General features: G+C 39.1%; 1 protein-coding gene and 1 pseudogene across 1 annotated transcript in view; one reads left to right on the forward strand and one right to left on the reverse strand.

Moving 5' to 3' along the window:
- Ccdc6 (coiled-coil domain containing 6) overlaps positions 1-19,323 on the forward strand; it is a 112,741-nt gene that overhangs the window by 66,408 nt on the left and 27,010 nt on the right. The gene's annotated exons all lie outside the window — the stretch shown is intronic.
- LOC101969800 (splicing factor 45 pseudogene) lies at positions 8,296-10,956 on the reverse strand (annotated as a pseudogene).

The following is a 19,323-nucleotide window of genomic DNA, read 5'->3' on the forward strand; positions in this document are numbered from 1 at the left end:
AGTGGAAAGAAACTTTTGTTTCTGAAGGAAGCATAGTCTCTGCTCATTCTCTTCACATATCCCCTCACCCCTCACTCAACCACAGTTAGTTCAGTTTCAGGAGATATGTGGTGATACTCTGATTTATAGCAGGAAATGTCAGGTTCCTTTTTGCAAAGCAAAAGGGGAAGAGTGATTATAACCACAGGATTGTTTCTGTGGAAGTCTGTAAGAACGTGTTACTACTGTGGACCTAAACATTTCTTTCAAGCATTATTCAGAATAAACCATCAGCATTTATTTTTCTTCTTTGAATGATTAGCAACCTTAAATGATGCTGTCTGTCTTCTCCCAGCTAATTTTGTTGGTACTGATGTGTAAAGTCTTAGACTTGGTAATTCATCCTGGGCCAGCCATGGAGTGGCATGATCTTGAGTTAACTTCACAAACTTCTCTGAGCTCAGGTTCTCCATTTGCAAACACAGCAGGGTGGACTAACATCAAATGGGAAACTGGAAGATGCAAAAGGGGGAAATCAATGGAGCACGATCATTTTGTCTCATACGCTTGGCAGATTGTAGTCCCGACTAGTCCTTGTACTCCTGTATCACACAGAGTTGTGGGCAGACATCATCACTCCCGTCGAGTTGGTTGTTGGACTAAATAAAGTCCCTGATATCGCTGGCCTCCTGTCCTCCAGTGACTTTTCCTAATCTAGTGTCCTGAAATTACATTTTCCCTAGATATGTTTTAAGAGGCTGTCTGTTGTGTACAGTTACCTTGAATTTTGTCTTGTAAAATTCAGTGAATTGATTGAGATGTTCCAGCTTTCTATATTGTAGATCCTGATTGCTGCTATGACAATTTGGCTAAGCCTTGTGCATAAAGAATTGTTTGATTTGTCCCAAGTTCCAGATCTTGACTTTGTATCTGAGCTTGTGCAGACTGGTTCATCAGGCCCTCTTGGGACTGTTCTAGTTTTACATTCTATCTGAGAGTGAAACCTTGACAGGAATGGGAGGTTTGAAGGCACATTGGGGTTTATTTTAAACTAGTATTGACTTGTTTTCTGTGTTATTCTTGTGTCTGCCTGTATCAAAGAGGAAATGTTACTGGGTTTTTGAGGACTGTGCAGGAGGCTGTAAAAATTTCTTCATCCCTTTCATGTAAAAAGAAAAGAGGGACCTGGGCATAATGGCACACACCTGCTATCCCAGCTACACAGGAGGCTGAGGCTGGAGGATCAGTAGCTTGAGGCCAACCTGAGCAACTTAGTGAGATACTATCTCAAAATAAAAATAAATAAGAAGGACTGGGATATATCTTGCCTGGCATGCAGAGGACTCTGGGTTTAATCCTTAGTATCACTACCACCATCAAAAAAGTGGGGGTATTGAGTTTTCATAGGTTGGCTATTGTATATTTATATCCAGAATAATTTAGTATCTATTCTTACCATTAAGCTTTCAAATTTAAATGAGTCATATGAGTTTAGAAGATCTCCTCTGCCTAAATAAATAGCTCCTGTTCTGTCCAAGCAAAGCTCTAGTCCCTGACATACCAAGTACTTGTTATTGGTACATAGTAAATATTGTTATTTGTGGCTCACCTGGTGGCCAAGTGAAAGTCTCATAACATTTGATATTGTGGAAACTTTGATCACAGTCTTCAGGATGATGGTGGTCAATATTCTAAACAGCTCCAAGGAGCCTTGAGATGGGGGCTGTGACCCCCCCCCAAGGTACTAGCTATGGCCACAAGGTGGAGATAGTGAGCTTGTTTCATACATTTGCCTATTCTGGACATTTCATTTAAACAGGATCATATAATATGTGATCTTTTGTGACTGACTTCTTCACTGAGCATAATGTATTTATCCACTTCGTAGCATGTTCTCATATTTCTTCTTTTTCTGGCCAAATAACCTCTCACTAATGGATATTCCACTTCTTTACCCAGTCATCATTTGAGGGGCATTTGGGTTGTTTCTACCTTTTTTTTTTTTTTAATTTATATGTATCTGTACTATAGTATGTACTATGGTACAGTATTATGATAACAGTGAACCAAAAGATATTCCACACGATAATGATATTTTTGCATGCTTCATTAAATCCTGTTTTCCAAAAATATTAATTGGAAAAATGCTTATGTGGCAACGTTCAATATAAAATATAACATTTATTATATCACAAACTACATATCTATATACATACCTATTCCTATGCTTAGCATGTGTTAACTTTTTTGCTATGTTAACCAAAAGATCTGATAAGAACAATTTGGGAGGAAGAAAAGTTTATTTGGCACTCAGTTTCAGAGGTTTCGTTTCGTAGACAGCTGGCTCCGTTGTTTTTCGGGCCAGAGGAGAGGCAGAAGCATATAGAGGAAAGCAGATCAGGACATGGCACCAGGAAGCAGAGACAGCTTCACTCTCCAGGGACAAGACTAGTGACCTACCTTCTCTAGCCAAACCCTACCTGCCTACAGTTACCAGCCAGTTAATCCCTATCAGGATACTAATAATTAGATTAAGACTCTCATATCCCAATCATTTCACCTCTGAATTTTTTTACATTGTCTCACACATGAGCTTTTGGGGAACACTTCATATCTAAACCATAACAGTAACTATGAGTTTGGGTAAATCACTAAATCTTTCTTTAGACCTCTTATCTATACAGTGAACATATAATAGAAACTTACATTCTTTTTTTGTTGTTGTTGTTATTTAATTAAATGATTAAAACTCTTAAATATAGAGATTGTTAAAGCTGATATGAAATAGTAATTGTCTTTGGGAAGAAGTAAGACTAACCACATTTATACTCTTTAATTTGAAAATCTTCCACAACTAGCATAAGCAGGATTCTTTGTGTTTAAAAAATAATCGTTAAACACACATAGAACATTTAAACTTATACCTATTCTTACTCTGTTCAGGGCCAATTTCAACTGTTACTTAATTCATATACAGAATGCCTACCACTAGTCCATTTATGAGGAAGAAGGACTTTACAAACTCTACCCAACTGCAACTTTCCTGAGAGATTCCTTTGGATAAGGAGGGAGTCTTTGAACTGAGCATTTAACTATGTCCACATTTAGGTATTATAGTTAAGAAATATGATCTGATTTTTTTTTTTGGCACACATACACAAAATTTTATTTAAAAAAATTTTTAACATTTGTTCTTTTAAGATATACATGAGAGTGTACTTTGACATATTATATATACACAGAGTATAATTTATCCTAATTAGGTTCCTATTCTTGTGGTTGTACATGATGTGGAGTTTCACTGGTCGTGTATTATGAACATAGGAAAGTCGTGTCTGATTCATTCTAGTGTCTTTCCTAATCCCACCCCTCTTCCTTCCCTTCATTCCCCTTTGTCTAATCCAATGCATTTTCACCCTTTGACTATTATGAATGATGTTTCTCTGAACATTTGTGCACTTGTTTTGTGTGGACATGTTTTCTTTTTTTCTTGGACATAAATCTAGTAGTGAATCATTGGGTCACATGGTAACTGTTTAAAATTGTACAAAATAATTTAAAAATAATTCATGAAGATCTGTGAGAGGTTTTTGTTGATCATACGTATTGTTTTTGAAGGTGTAGCTTCGGTTAAGAATGTTCCCTGTAAAACAGAACTTCACAGTCCCTAGAGTCTTGGGCTCCTCTTTCCTCAATAGACCCCAGCTAATTCACCTATCTGAGGTTCTCATTGTCAAGTCTTGTCTCACTAAAAGGCCTTCACACGGAAGTTTTAATTAGATAGTGTGGATTCTTCTTTAAGACCCACCACCTGGGATCCTTTCATTCTTCAAATAGGGTCTGTTAACAGGTAGATCATTAAGGGGTCTGGGCTATATAAATGATTCTATTCATGTGTTGCAGAATGTGAACTCACAGAAGCTTAAAGTTGGAAGGCTATTTTGTTGGGAAGATAGCCTTTGTCTTTAGACCCCAGTGGGGGACATGAGACAGTGGGAGAGTTGAAAGAACAAGGAAACAGCAGCAGATGAAAGCTCCATTCTTCTTAAATGGGTTCTTGATTGCTGCTGGGATCCACTGAGGATATCAACTCTCGCTTCTTTACTCTTCCAAAGCGGACTGTGTCAGTGATTCTCTAGGGTATTTCCAGAAGCCTTCCGTCTTGGACTAGGGTAGAACATTGATCCTTTTTGTTCTGGGGCTTCAGCCTCTTGGACTGGGCAGCTACTGGTTCTTTCGGCTCTCCAGCCTTCACACGGCCATAGTGGACTGTCCAGCTTCTGGTTGCATAAGCCATCCTAATAAATCCCCCTTTTATAATTATACTTCCTGTTGATTCTGTTCCTCTAGAAAACTCTGAGTATCACAGTGACCTTTTGGACTTTTTTTTTTTTTGCATTCTAAATGCTTAATGCCAAAAGACAATTTATAAGTAGATCTGCAAAAGCATGTAGAGAAAAATATAAAGCGATGAGGTCTTTGAAGCACACAGTATTAGCCTAACAAACTGGATTAGTCTCATCAACATGGCTTTCGTGTGCTCTAGGCTTTTTAAACAAACACTATTGGCCATCACCTGTGAACCCTTACTGGAAAATTTTTGTTTAAAGATGTGATCCCTCCGAGTCTGTTATTTGTTGTTCACGTGGTCTCAGGTGATGGTGAAAACATTTAGAATTGGGAATTTTCTTTCATTGTCAAGAAATCTGGATCCAATCTGGAAACTATCATGCTAAATAAAGCCAATCCCCCCCAAAACCAAAGGTTGATTTTATTTTTCTTTGATATGTGCATGCTAACCCATACACAATAAAGGGGGTGGGGAGTAGGCAGGGGGAATGGGAAAAGGAAAGATAGTGGGATGAATCTGGCAAAACTTTCCTACATACATATATGAATAGACTACAGTGAATCTCACCATCATGTACATCCAAAAGAAATTAATAAAAAAAAAAAGAAAACATCCTATGAGTAAATGTCAGAAAGATGAATAGAGGGAATGGAGCAGGGCAAGTGGAGGGAGGGAAGGAGAAAGAAAGATACTGGTGATGGAATCAGAACAAGATATATTTCAGAGGCTGGCATCGTAGCTCAGTGGTAGAGCGCTTACCTAGCATGTGTGAGGCACTGGGTTTGATCCTCAGCAACACTTTAAAAAAACAAAAAAGTATTGTGTCTATCTAAAACTAACTAACTAACTAAATATGAATAAAGATCCATCAACAACTAAAAAAATTAAAAAAAATATATATATTCCATCCTTTTATAATTATATCAAAATGGATTCTACTATGATGTATAACTAAATAACCAATTAAGAAATAAGAAAAATTAAAAAAAATCTGGATCCAAATAATGTTTTTTGCCTACCAGAGGAGACTTTCCCTTTACTTGTTTACCATTAAAAAGCATGCACGGTGATGTCCCCCACTTTATTGCTGAGAATTGAACCCAGGACCTTACTCGTGAGAGGCAAGTGCTCTACCATTGAGATAAATTCCCAGCCCCACATTAGCTTGTTAAGTGACATTTAGGTTAGCAGATTATGAGTACCTTGTGTTCAGTTGGCTCTAAAAATTATCTTATGGGAATGCTATGGTTTAGATGTGGTTTGTCTCTGTTGCTCAGAAAGCTTTACTGCTGTAGGTCCCTTAATGTGGCAATGCTGGGAGGTAGTAGAACCTTTAGAATTGGGATCTAATGTGAAGTAATTAGGTTTGGGGGGTTATTGCCCTCAGAAGAGATTAATGCTAGTCTCATGGAGTGCATCAGTTCTCAAGGGATTGAGTTGTTACAAAAGAAGAAGACTGGCCCCTGAATCTCTGTGGCTCCTGCCTCTCCCTCTTATAAGCTCCCACCATGATGGCATCTGCCATGGTATGATTCAGCCAAGGGGCCTTCCATCAGAGTTGAATCTGACCTTGGACTTTCAGCCTCCAAAAAAACTGAATTAAACAAACCTCTTTCCTTATTACTGCCCAGCTTCAGTTTTTTAAAAAAAATACTTTTTAAAAATTATAGACAGACATAATACCTTTATTTTTATGTGGTGCTGAGGATCGAACCCAGTACTTCACCCGTGCTAGGCAAATGCTCTACCACTGAGCTACAGTCCTAGCCCCCAGGTTTTTTTTTCTTGTGACAGGAAATGGATGAATATAGGAAAGAACATGTCATATAACATGTGAACTGGACATTTAACCATTATTTAGTAATATAATGAAAAAATAGTGGAATATATTAGAAGAACATGCTATTCAGTGAGTACTTTCATGGTAAGTGGGATTCCCTACCATGTACCAGATGCGTTTCCACTTTCCTTCCTGTAAGTGACTCAGTGTGGCTGTCAGTTTTTCTTGGAATTTGGAGTTCTGTTCTCCTAAGTCTCACCTCTCCCAAAGCAGTAACACTCACATATAAAGGTTGACTTTAGGAGTGATGTGGTAATTTCATTTCATTAATATCCATTTATAATGTCTACATCTTTAAGGAAACTTCACTGGGCTCAAGTCTCCCTTCCGTCTGTAATAAGCTTTGTGACCCCAGGCATGCAATTTGACCTTTTTGTGAAGCTGTCATAATGTCTAATCCCTATGTTTGGGGAGAGGATTAATCTTCCACACTCCTCTCTCATGTCTGTGTATACTGAAGTTCTTTCATTCCCTCTGAGGGAGGATTGTTCAAATGCAGACAGCACAGCAAGAAAGAAATTCACATGGTAACCTTGTGTGCTGATGATTATGTAACAGGATATACATAAGATACACACAGTTTCATAAGATGATACCCTGTGCTTTGCACCGATTTTCTCTTCAATCCTGTTTCTTTTCTTCTTCTTTTTTTTAATGTAAAAGACTAAACCAATTTCACAATCCAGTAATGGGTTGTGACCTGCAGTTTGAAAAACATGCTCTGCTGTACTAAATGCTTTGCTGCCTCTAGATGTTCACAGACCTGTTTCCTCTGCTTGGAGCACTTGGTCCCATCCCTATCCAAGCCTTACTGACCCCTCATCCCGGCAGCTGGTGTCTGTGCTGTACTGTCTTTCTGCATCATTTCAATCCTCTTGTAACAGTCACATGCTGCTCAATTGTTTCTTCCCCTGTTAAGGTAAAGGAGAGCAGGGACACTGTTGACCTGTCCATCATATTCCTGGTGACTCATATCTAGTAAGTTCTCCAAAAATTGTAGCTGCTGTCATTAATAATGAAAGTCATCATCTGTTTCCTATAGTGTGTTTGTCCTATTCATTTCCCGGGAAGATGCACCTGTATATTTATTTTAGCCTCAGATACCTCACAACTTTCCTCAGTCTGGTCACTCATCTCTTCAGTTTATGAATCTGTTGATGGTCGTATATCATTTGTGACCCAGCCCCTTTGGCTTTCATTTTTGGCCACTATCCAGTTGATGTGATCACATGACACATACTACACCTTTATTAAGTGCTGGTTTTGTGTTCCTAAGAAAGATGGCAAAAGATCCCTGGCCTCAAGGAGCCTGGTCCAGGGTTGGGCACACTAATATTCTGTGGCTAGTGATGAAGAAGCACTAGACAAAGTACTGTGGTGGGGGAAACAGCCCTCCATGCAGTGTAGAAGATTAGAAACTGCACTGATATTGATGCAGAAAAAAGGACTCATGCTGGCTAGGGAGGTCCAGGACAGCCTTGTTTCAAGGAAGCAAAGATGTGTGAGGAGAGAGAATTAGGAGAGGAGATAAGCAGAAAACATGGCTGCAGGTACCGGCTAAAAATACAGAGTTTGTGAATATATGAAGCCAAGTCTTTACTCTTAATTATTAAGGAGCATGAAGAGAGCTGGGTTACGACAGTGGCTGTATGAGCTTGAGGGCATTAGCTTGTCTTTAGAGTGAGTCTGCAGGAGGTAGCCATGTAGCTGTCCCAAGGCCCATCCAGGCCATGGTGCTAATGGTGCCCAGTGCTATTACACTACACAGCATCCGGTGATTTAGAGTTGCCAATGAGATTCCAGATTCCAGGAATAATGCAGAGTGACACCCACTCTTTCTAGTGCCTTTGCCATCTGTAACTGCTGTGAATCATAGGGGCTGGGATTTAGAATGATGAATGTGATCCTTGGGAAAAGATTTAATTTTTGTTCCCTTTTTTTTTTTAAAAAAAAGTATTTTTATGTTATATTAAAATCCACAAAATGAAAAAGAAATAACACATCTTGGGAGTCTTTCCACAAGTCTCAGTTTCCAATAGCCATGGGGCCATTGCCTTTTTTTTCTCTGCTCTGTCTGAGCTCATTTAAAGATCATTAGAGATGATACTAGTTATTAAAATCAAACTCATTCTGCCAAATCCAAGACCCTGAATTTATTTAAATTGTAAGCCATGCTTTTACTGCCCTTCCACCAAAATACCTCCTGTTCAGCTTTAATCGGTGATTTGACTCAAATTCTAAAAATATTCATAACCGCTTCATCATCAGGGGCACCAGGAATTTCAGCTATCACACATTTTTCCAATGTTGGCATATTTTTAAACATTTCTTCCTTGGTTTCAACTTCCAAGTATTCATCTGCCTCTCTTGTATACCACCCATGTTCCTCAGTAGGACCACTTTAGTAGGACACTTGAGTATTTCAGTTAATGGATTTGAATCTGATGCCTTGGATGCATTCTTCTCTGTGGCATCACCCACAATGACCTTGCCATCCTGCTTGCTGGTATTCTCCAGCAGCAGTGTGGTGCTCAGCTCCTGCTAGTGCTTCCCTAGACCCTGGCCTTCCCAATGCCATAGCTCTTCACGATCTTATGTGCTTCTGTGCCACCCATGTTAGCAAAGAAGGAGTTGCCAGGCCTGATTGGAGACCTTGGTCTACCCCGTTCGTTCATCATACACTTGCGAAGGAGTAGCAACTTTGGAAGACTGTGATGGAGGACTTGAGTCCTCTCCTTAAGGAAAATCCTGGGATAACTCTGTCTTCCTCTACAAGAGAAGTGGGTTAGCCTAAGGCAGCTCCTTCTACACTTCCTTTCCTCCTACCTAGTAATCTTGATCCTCATCACAGTCTGGGTCTGGTTGCCTTGAGAACTCACTGGCTTCCTGTCTCTACACCTCTTTTCTCTTTCTTCTGTTTCCTATGTCTTTCTAGTCCCACTGCTTCTTTTGATCTTCCCTTTGGCACTTCACTCCTTTCTCATAATCATTAGGAAACACAGGATCATATTCATCAGCTAAGGGAGTCACAGCTTTGCAGAAATCCCATTGGTAACAGTGTCCTGCAAGCCAGCTGTTATGTGTGATGGTAACACAGTTGGCCAGTTGTCTGAGGAGCCTCTTTACTTTAGGTCGGTGACTGGAGAAAGGGCTATACTTTGTTTTGTCCTTTGCCTCTTTACTTGAGTGAGCTGCCTTCTTTATCTGAAGCTGAGACTGTGGAAGTTGGAAGCTTTGGGACCAGCCTTCTGTTTTTTGAGTTGCTGATCTCCACTCCCAGGTCATCATACAGGGTTATCTTTTTAGCCTATTGCCAGTCTGTCTGGCTGACTCTGTCCATGGGTCTTGGCATTAGCAGGTGGAGCTCAGCCACATTCTACAGAAACCTGCAGACAGCAGGAGCCCACAGCTTTGTGCATTTTTAAAAAATTATTTATTTTAATTAGGTATATATGACAGCAGAATGCATTTTGATCCATTGTACACAATTACAGCATAATTTTACATTTCTCTGGTTGTACATGATGTAGCAAGCATCACGTCATATGTGCAGTCATACAAGTACCTAGGGTACTGATATCCATCTTATTCCACCATCTTTCCTGTCCCCCCTGTTTCTTCCCTGATTTCCCTCCCCTTTGCCCAGTTGCAGGGGAATATTTAACATAAGTTCTATCAGAAAGAAAAGTATTAGTTTCAAACTCTTAGAACAGCAACTCCTCAGGTGTTAAAAATGGTAATGATGGTGTTAAGGTTACTAGGTGCCTTTCTGTCTTGTTGTCTAGAAGGTAACTGATTCAAAATGCAAACCTAATTGTCATGGCTACAGTTGCCTTAAAGGTCTTATGCTGATTTTAGATATGGAAACTAGTGAGTTTCACAGATAATTGTGTCATTGTGACTTTTGCAGCAGTGAATTGAGTATCTTGGGGCTCACATTCAGGTTTTCATCCTTGCCTGATCTTTTTATTGGAAACAAGGTATTTCTTGCAAATTCTGGAAGTGGGAAGAATCTGTTGTAATAGTGCTGGTTTCTGTGTACCATTTGAAAAGCATTATAAATAACTCTGCTCCTTGAGGATACACTTGCAATATGGATATAAAATTTAGTGACTGCCATGCATACTTTGAAGTTTGATTTCAAATGCTAATCTCAGATTATGGAAGTCTTAGGATCTTTCATGAAATTAAATGTTTGCGTAGTACAAGCAATTCTTTACTCTTTCCAGAAAGTTTGAAAAACAAGTACAAAAAGAAGTACAAAATTACAAAAACGTTGCCTAGATGGCAGTTCCCTCAAACAACTATTGTTTTTTTATTTTTATTTTTTTTTTCTTCTTCATCTTTACCTTCTTTTTCCTCCTCTATTCCACCCCACTCCTCCCATACTGGGGAATGAACCCCCTCACTTTTTAACAATAGTTATGTATCATTTGCTGCCCTGCTTTCTGTTTTCTTGATGAAACATCAGAACCTATGTCTGCTCCTGTAGATAAGCACGGAGAGCACAGGTAGATGTTACCATAGTAAACCCTGAAGTTGGCTGGGTGAGAATTGGATCATAGCAAATCCTGGAGGATGTTTCAGTCACTTCAGAAACTTGGGTACAAGAATCCCAGCTACTCAGGGGAAGTGGGAAACAAACCTCAGGTCATAGTGGCAAAATATGCAGGCTTTTTTTTTCTTGGAAGTAGGTTAACTAGGTTTAATACTCCTGCTTCTCCCTCCCTCCCCTACCCCACAAACTTAAGCAGGCTACGTTCAGTTGATGTGATTTGTTTGCCATCCTGGACCTGCTGGGTTGTCAAGAAGCCCACTGAGAGGCTGAGCTCCTGGCTTGTGAGCTATGTCAGAGGACACAGATAAGTCTCTCTGCAGGACATATGAAAGAGGAATACCTACCCACCCTCCACCTGGCCGAATGCATTTTCTTTTCATGAGCTTTTTTGCCAATGGAACCAAAAGACCTGACAGGAACAATATAGAGAACGGAAAGTTTATTTTGGCTCCTGGTTTCAGAGGTCTCAGTCCATAGATGGCCGACTCCATACCTCTGGGCTGCAGGTGAGGCAGGACAACGTGACAGAAGGGTATGGTGGAGGACATGGTATCAGAAAGCAGAGAGCCCTCTGTTCACCAGGGACAAAAAGTAAACTGCAAAGGCACACCTCTAGTGACCTCTCTCCTCCAGCTACACCATCCCACCCACAGTTAGCATCCAGTATCCATATCAGTGGATTAGTGCACGGATCAGGCCACACCGCAAAATCTAATCATTTCACTTACGAATATTCTTACATTGTCTCACACATGAGCTTCTGGGGCACACCTCATATCTAAAACAGCAATTTCCCTCTTTCTTAAGTAAAAAAACTCATTGTATTCTATTTCATCAGACTTTATTTTGAAGCACTGGGTATCATTTGCCACATGGGTCAGTTTGCACAGATATGTTACATGATGGGAGGAAAAATACTTAAAATATCCTGTGTGTAAAAGGAGAGGCAGCACCCCATCCAAGAGTGTGCATTTTCTGGTCATGCACTGGGGAGAGAGACCTTGCCTGTTAAATTGAAGGACATGGATGTGCTGCAGTAAGAGCAATAAAATACAGATATAATATCGTGAGATTTTCTAGTTGCTTGTTATTTTGAAGTGCACAAAGACTATTTATTTCCTTATAACCAGAATGGAATTTGGTTGATGGCTTAGAAAAGGCATTGTCCTTAGGAGAGTGACTAAGTATACTCAAATATCTTCATGTGAGAAAGTTTGACTTTAGTAAAGACAGGAAAGAAATTATTTTTTAATCAAGGAAACCTCCATTTTGGATAAAGGTGCATCTCCTTCCACCTTCATCTCCTAACACCCTCTCTCTCACACAGGGAGATGCACTGGCCTCCTGCCAGTTCTGCAAGAAGTTTCCCTAAGGTTATTTTCTTGAATCTTATTTTAGATAATGGACTGATGGAATAGTGTGCCTGTGACAGTTACACATATGACTTATTTCCCAAGGATTTCTCCATTGGGCTCCATATATTGCCCAAAACAAACAAAACAAAACAACAACAAAAAACACCCCACGATCTCTTTCATACAGTTTCATACACCCAATGCCTTGAAACCTGCATTCCATCAATGTTGTTTGCTTGAAAATCCCCCCAGATTATGAACCCAGTATGTAAATTGGTGCATTAGCATGTCAAAGTGAGGAAATAAGTTCAGAAACCATATCAATCTGAATAATTAAATGTGGGTCTACTTAAAAATTCATTTCTAATCAGCCCAGTGTGTATCTGACTCTAATCCTAGCAACTTGATAAGCTGAGGCAGGAGGATCACAAGTTCAAGGCAGCCTCAGCAACTTAGCAAGACCAGGTCTCAACGTAAAAACCATGAAAAAGTACTGGGAATGTGGCTCAGTGATAAAGTGCCCCTTGGTTAAGTCTCCAGTACCTAAACAAATAAATATTCACCTCTCAGCATCACTGAACAGAAGCAAGATTTACTGAGATGGTCAATTATAAAATAGGGTCATTTTTACATATACTAATAAAATATTTTTATGTCATGATGTTGTTAGTTTCAGAGAACAAATCTTATAATTTAAAGAATAAAATCCCACCCCCTTTTAAAAAAAATTTTTGGGTACTGGGGATTCAGCCAGCTGAGCTTTACTCCTAAGCTACATCCCCATACCTTTTTATTTATTTATTTTGTGACAGGGTCTCCATAAGTTTCACCTTAAACTTAGGATTCTTCTTCCTCAGCCTTTCAAATTGCTATGATTACAGGTGTGTTCCATCATGCTTGGCTCCCAATCTTTGGAGGGAAAAAAAAGGATGTATGGTGTAGTAATGGCTCATTTTAAGCTTCTAGAAAATTCTCTTTTCCAGGAGGTTGAAACTTCACTGCATTTATCTTTCTAAGAGTCATTTGGCTCCTTTGATATATAATATGTATAATTTAATACTCTATTAATGAATTACTATTACTGGGTATACTACTACTTATAAGGAAACAGATTTTTAAGATGTCTTTTTTTTTCCTATTAAAAATAGTAGCTGTTCATTAAAAAAATGGGCGGGGTAGGAAAAAGATAGGCAGATGAAATATCAACATTATTGCTTTTACACAAAGGACAACCATATATATTTTGCTTTCTGATTTTTTTGGCTTTATCATTATATTCTGATGTATATAGATAAATGTATTTTTGGTGGTGATTGTAACCTAGACTTAAAAGTGACCATCATTCTTTCTTGTTTTTCTTGCTTTTCACTAGCAGACTTCCTTTGGCTCTTTCTGTCTCAGCATTGCATGAGCCATGGGGATGTCCTAGAACATGTTTTGGATTCTGAAGACAGTTGCAGCTTGACTAATCAAATAAGTACCTTGAGGGTTTCTGTGATCTATGAACACCTGTCTTAAATCATCTGTAACACAAATTGGCTGCATTTTTCTTTTCTTTTTAAAGAATATTTTCCAGAAGGTAAAGGTCAGATGTCTTCCAGCCTAGGAGGAGAGTTGCCAGGACTGAGAAAAATTCCACCAGTTACCTAAGCAAAAGCTGACATCGACTGCACTTTTTGCTTAAGTTTCTTTTTCTATTGCTTTAATTTGTGAAAGGTTTGCTATGGAGCAAGGACCACTGTGCATTGTTGTTAGCTATTTTTGTGTCAGTTGCATCTGATATATTTTATTTTTATAAAATATATTACATGTATTATGTATGTTTTATAGAGTAGTGGGGTCCATTTTGATATATTCATAATGCATATATATAACATAGTTCGCTCCATTCTAATTTCTAGTACTTCCTCTTTCACTCCCAGCATAGATATATTTTAATAGTCCCCTTAAAAGTCCTATTAGTTACTGCTCTCCAATGTATATGTACACCTTGGATTAACTGAGGTGTATGGGAAAGTAAAATGGAATGAGGCAAGACCCTTTGTCATGTCTACTTTGTAGCAGAAACAAGAATGTTTATTTTTCTGATTCTGATTTAGTCATTTTCTGAATATTAAACTTTCATCTTCCCAAGTGATTCTAGTGTACCTCCCATTTAGCATTTTTAATAATTTAACATGAATTGTGTTACATAATAAAGTGATAGGAGATTGGGCTGAGCTGTCAGAAATGACAACTTGGAAGATTTTGGGAATTGTTAATTCCCATCTCCCACTTGTTTTCATTTGCCTCTTTCTCATTAACAACAAAAATAACAAAAATCTGTTCAACTAGGAGTCTGGTCAATGTAGGTCTTAGAGTATTCTGTTTATTTTTTATAAACATTAGGTATACTCCTTTTATCATTTAAAATTTTTTTTAATCATATGCTGTAACGAACTGTATTATCTGTTCTGTTTGTATGATGTCCTTTATTCCTTTTCTTCATTATGCCTACATAAGTAAATGTCTTGATTGTGGTGGACTACTTTTCCAAAATTTATTCCAGAATTGTGTATTAGCATGTCAAAGTGAGGAAGTAAGTTCAGAAACAATATCAATCTGAATAACTAAATGTGGTTCTACTTAAAAATTCATTTGTAATCAAGCCCAGTGAGTGCATGACTCTAATCCTAGCAACCCTGTAAGCTGAGGTAGGAGGATCACAACTTCAACTTAGCAAGACCATGTCTCAAGGTAAAAGCCATGAAAAAGTACTGGGAATGTGGCTCCGTGGTAAAGTGCCCCTTGGTTAAATCTCCAGGACCTAAATAAATAAATGAGTCAGATGTTGGAAGTTCCGACTATATTTTCCCATGGTAATGATGATAAAGTGGTGGTCAGACCAAATCCCTCAAAGTACATTGAACAATCTGCACGGAAACCTTTCACATCCTGTGGCAGAGCACAGTTCTGAGGCTAGAGTTCTCGTCAGGCTTTTGCCAAGCATTCTTTTACCTATTCCCACCCCAGAGTCAGAGTTTTCTTTAGGAAAAACCAGTGAGGAAGAAGCATGGTAACCTTGGGTGTCATCCCTTAGGCTGCCCCTACCTTCCTGCTTCCTCAGGGGTAGTCAGCACCTGCCGGCTGAGATGATGTAGGTAGGACAGGCTGTGAATTCAGCAGAGCCGCATCCATTGAAGAACATTATGAGGATAATTAGGAACATAACAAGAATGCTTGGCTGATGTTAACTAACCTGCAATGAGAAGTGGAGCTACTGAACTGGAGTCAAGAATTTGGCAGTCCTTTGAACTGACTTAATTACAAATCGGCCTTTTAAATGAGTATTCCACAAGTCAGCTGTATCCACTGGTGTTGGGTACCTGCATAATAATCACAGTCAGGAAGGGAGCCATCAACCTGAGGATTAGGTATTTGACTATGGATAAGCTGATGCTTAATATATGAATATCTAATTTAAAATAAAAAGCAAACAACACGCTTGGAAAGATTATTCCAGATGGATAACAATATTAAAAGCATTGCATCACGGGGTAGATGTTTCCATCTTGGGGAAGAGTTTCTGACTTCTTGTCCTGTAAGATTGTACAATGTCCAGGACAATATAAGCTCTGAAAGTCTCCCACTCTGAATTGGCGGAATTGATGTGTATACTTGGCTGTAATTCTATACAATGTGGAATTAGGTGGGCAGGAGTTGTGCCTGATAAAGAACTTAAGGGGAAGTTATTCAATATGATTGAATATGGGGCTCAATATGATTTCCTTTCATTTTTCTGCCTTTCGTGCCAGTGATAGATCCTCAGCATTGCTGGCAAGTTGAGATTCTTAAAGCTGAGCAAACAAGGGCTGGCGATCTTTGTAAGGCTAAAGATAATACAGACTCCTACGGCAGTGCCAGAGTATGAAATACTGGAGAATGGAAACTGCCACGGTGGGGCCTTCTGGGTTGTCTACTTCATGGAAATAAATTGTGAGCAAATTGGGATCAGCAAACCCACATTTCACACCCAAGGAACCCTGATTATCTGGGGTGGTTAGTAGACTGATAGCTGGGAACTTAACCAATAGGTCCCAAGAAAGAGGTAAGATTCACGTGTTTTTTCAGCTTGGGTTTTCTTTTTATCACCTGTTTTTGAGTATTCTTTCTTGAATTCCCTTAGCTGTCCTTATTTCTTCTCCATTAGCTACCACCAAATCTGCTACTCCCAAGGACTGCTGACAAAAGAGATGGGCTTATGTGTTAGTGAGCTTTTTGTTGGTGTGACCAAAATACCTAACAAGAACAACTTACAGCAGGAAAAGTATATTTCGTCTTATGGTTTCGTAGGTCTCAGTCCATGCTCAGCTGATTCCATTGATCAGGGCCCACGCTGAGGCAGAATATGGTGGTGACAGGGCATGGCTGAGGAAAACTACTTGGCTCTGGTGGCTAAGAAGCAGAGAAAGAGTAAGGGAGGAGCCAGCAGGAACAAGATGTAATCCTCATGGGCACACGTTCAGTGTTCTACCCATCTGCAGTAACCAGTAGTCCTTTCAAATTATTAATCCATCAAATATATCAATTCACTTGTCAGATTAGAGCTCTCAAAATCCGGTCATTTACCTCTGAACACCCCTGCATTGTCTGACATGAGTTTTTTCAGGGGAACACTCCTATCCAAATCATAACAGCTTTCAGGTCACTGTGTAATTTACTGCAAATCCAATTCTTTCCCCTTGGAGGAATTAGAAGAGGACTGTACTTACTGCTTGGGTGTGCCCAGCAATGTTGACTGCTGTTTTGACCACTCTCCAGTCCTACATTTGTATCACTTTGCCTTAGTCACGCCATCTTGCAGGCTTATGGGTTCCTTATCTTTGAAGTAAGAGAGTGGATTTAGGTGTTCTCTTTTGCTACTTCTGCTTATAGAGTCTGTGACTCAACTGTAACTCGGCATGAACAACTGCCTCTTGAGATTGTATAGAGAATGTATACTGGGTAAACCAGAAAGGGAACTCCGAGTTCTCTTAGGCCTGGTTTCTCATTTCATAGGTGAAGATGCTGAGGCTCAGGGCAGGTAAGTGGGATACTCATGGGTCGTGATCTGTAAGTTTTATATGGATAAAGATACCTTTTTCTAGAGTTTGCTTTTCATGGTTACTGTTTAGCATTTACATGACTACTTGAGAAATAATTGGGTACTTACATTTACAGATTTCATACTATCAAATGAGGCCTTCTTGGATTTCTTCTTATTTACAAGAACAACTTACAGCGGGAAAAGTTCATTTTACCTCATGGTTTCATAGGTCTTAGTCCATGCTCCACTGACTCAATTGATCAGGGCCCAAGCTGAGGCCTCTTGTAATGCTTGCTTTTCACTTTTAGTTTAACAAGGGGCCATCAGAGGTTATGTAAATTCCTTGAAATTGTGTTTCTTTAAAGAAATGATTATGGATTGAACTGGGCCCCAAATTGATCAGCTCAGGGATTGACCAGGGTGAGTGGGAGTTCTGTTGAGGTATCCAAGAGTTCCTCCTTTTTGCCGGAGATGGGATCTATTCAACATCTGGGGGATGTTTGCATATTAGCTGGCTCCCACGTTGACAGTGCATTTTTTTTTTTTAAACTTATGCTGACTCTCTGCCTCCTCTTCATTTCTTGCCCTTGAACTATTTTCCAAAGTCACATTCCACCATGCAAACAATATTTTGAAGCTCTGATTTCAATCTATGCGATCTGGGCTCATTCCCTTGTTCAAGAACCTTCCAGTATCTGTTGATGGTCTGTAAACGGCCAGATGTTCTAGACACTGAGGGTACATCCATTAACAAAGCAGGCAAGCGTGGAGGCTTCGTGGAGCTTGTGTTCTAGAACAGTGGGACAGAAGTAGAATAGCTAATCAGAGACAGCAATTATCACTGCCAACAACCCTTGAGCGCTTTCTATGTGCTAATCAGTAATGATTTGCAGGAGTTAACTTACTTAAAGGCTCACAATAACTTAATGAGCTAGACATTATTTTTTATCCTCTATTTTGTAAATGATGAAATTGTGTATGGTGATTTTCCTAGAGTCTTTCTAACTAGTAGTTGATGGAAGTGGAATTTGTGGAATTTGAAACCAGATGTTGTACTCAAGGTCTGTGATCATAACCACCTCAATCTATAGTGTTTTTGAGAGAGAGAAATGTCACTACAGGAGTCCTTTGTGATGCCTTGGTTGCTGCTAAAGTTATAGAAAACAAGTTATTCAAATGGCCAGTCATTTCTGCAATTATTTTACTAATTCTTTTTCTTCTGATCTCTTTCACATATGTATCCTTATTTCGTTTACTGTCTTGGTCTGCACTAAAATGAACTTCCATGAGGGTAGAAATTTCTGAAGCCTTGGTTCATTGCTGTATCCCTTTTATCCAGTATCTGGCATTACTCTCAGTAATTATTGTATATTGTTCAATATTGACTACTATACGAATTTTTCCCATATTTACATTATCTCATGAAATGAAATACAGTTTGGGATTCCCTCCCCAAATATATACTCTCCCTCAAATCAATTTCTCCTTCTTCCCTCAAATCTCAGAGTAACCAGTCTGGTGAAGTTGGTGTTATCTTTTTCATGCTATTTTTTTTTTTTTTTTGTCTTAGTGTACATTCATCTACATCAGCCAGTATGTAGAACCATTTCCAGGCCTATCAGAGTTATTTATATAAATGGTAATTTAGCCTTCATGATTTAACATTGAACTATATGTAGGACCAAGGAACAAGTCCTGTACCCCTAGTACTCCTAGTAAACAGAGTGCCCCAAACTCACCTAGAGAAGAATTCCAAGATCCTTGATTAATTGAATTTCTTGTTTCAGTATTTAATATGCCAGATGGCAATTAAGCATTCATATCAAAGAGTGAGTCTGTGTTGGTTTTCTTGAGTAAGGTTTAAGAATTAGATGCACTTGCAGAATGTGGTATTGCAGGCCTATAATCCCAGCAACTTTGGAGGCTGAGGTAGGAGGACCCCCACATTCAAAGCCAGCCTCAGCAACATAGCAGCTTTATGAGAACCTCTTTCAAAAGTAATAAAATAGCTGGGGATGAGCTAAAGCACTTCTGGGTTTAATCCCCATTACATAAAAAAGAGAGAAAGAGCGAGCTAGGTAGCATTTAATATATCTGTGCTAGAAGATTGGTCATGTCTTTGCACTGTTCTCCAAGCAAGGTGTTCCTAATGCTCAGAGTTTCAGTAGCCTGCCA

This window comes from Ictidomys tridecemlineatus, chromosome 1 (genome assembly GCF_052094955.1).
Source record: "Ictidomys tridecemlineatus isolate mIctTri1 chromosome 1, mIctTri1.hap1, whole genome shotgun sequence".
In the NCBI taxonomy this organism is placed as follows: domain Eukaryota; kingdom Metazoa; phylum Chordata; class Mammalia; order Rodentia; family Sciuridae; genus Ictidomys; species Ictidomys tridecemlineatus.